Source organism: Anoplopoma fimbria, chromosome 6, assembly GCF_027596085.1.
Source record: "Anoplopoma fimbria isolate UVic2021 breed Golden Eagle Sablefish chromosome 6, Afim_UVic_2022, whole genome shotgun sequence".
Taxonomy (NCBI): domain Eukaryota; kingdom Metazoa; phylum Chordata; class Actinopteri; order Perciformes; family Anoplopomatidae; genus Anoplopoma; species Anoplopoma fimbria.
In genome coordinates this window covers 902,821-903,759 of record NC_072454.1, presented here as the reverse complement: position 1 = coordinate 903,759, position 939 = coordinate 902,821, and positions in this window count along the sequence as shown.

Sequence of the window (939 nt, the reverse complement as noted above, 5' to 3'; positions counted from 1 at the left end):
TCCAGCCACCAGCAGTGGTTAAGGACCTACCTACTGGTTGCTCATTGTCTGCCAGGAGTGTAAGCCACTCCCCCTAGCAGTTAAGAGGACAATTGACCTATTGAAACTAAAGCACACCTCTCAAAGCAGTTCCTGATTACAGGAATGGCAGAACAACAGAATCAGCATCAAACACTAACACTTTTAAGCAGGCTTGGTACAGTTAAGAGCAACTTAAGAAAGCAAAAACAATATACTTAGTCTATCCTAGCAGAATCAAGTAGTTCAGTATCCCTCCAGAAGTCAAATACACTTGACTGTATAGCATATTTAAACACAGAAGACTCCATGTCCAGAGAGTGTGAGAACGTTTTAGAAGATCAACAGAAAATTAATCTGCATTAATCATTTTTTTAAACAAATAAAACAACAAATTTCCCGGCTGCAGCTTCACCTTTAGTTCCAAATGTAAAACACATGCTGTTTGTTTTAATAATATGCAATAATAAACTACGGCTGTGGCGTAGTGGAGAGCAAGGTAGTTCTCCAATCAGAGGGTCAGTGGTTCGATACCTGGCTTCGGCAGTCGATGTGTCCTTGGGCATCGGTGTGGACTGGATGATGAATGTTAGTTAGAGTCTGATGGTGGCACCTTGCATGGTAGCCTGTCATCAGTGTGTGAATGGGTGAATGATATGTAATATACTACTGACTGTAAGTCGCTTTGGATAAAAGCGTCTGCTAAATGACTCTAATGTAATGTAATGAATATGTTTGAGTTTTGGACTGTTGGTAGCACATAACAAGATATTTAAATACATCATCTTGCACTCACTTTTTGCTGACATTGATTGATGAATTTAGAAAATAACTGACTGATAAACGATAATACATTTTAAGATTTACTGAAAGTAGGTTTTACGCAAATCAAATATGTGACTAACTTTTCTGACTTCATGG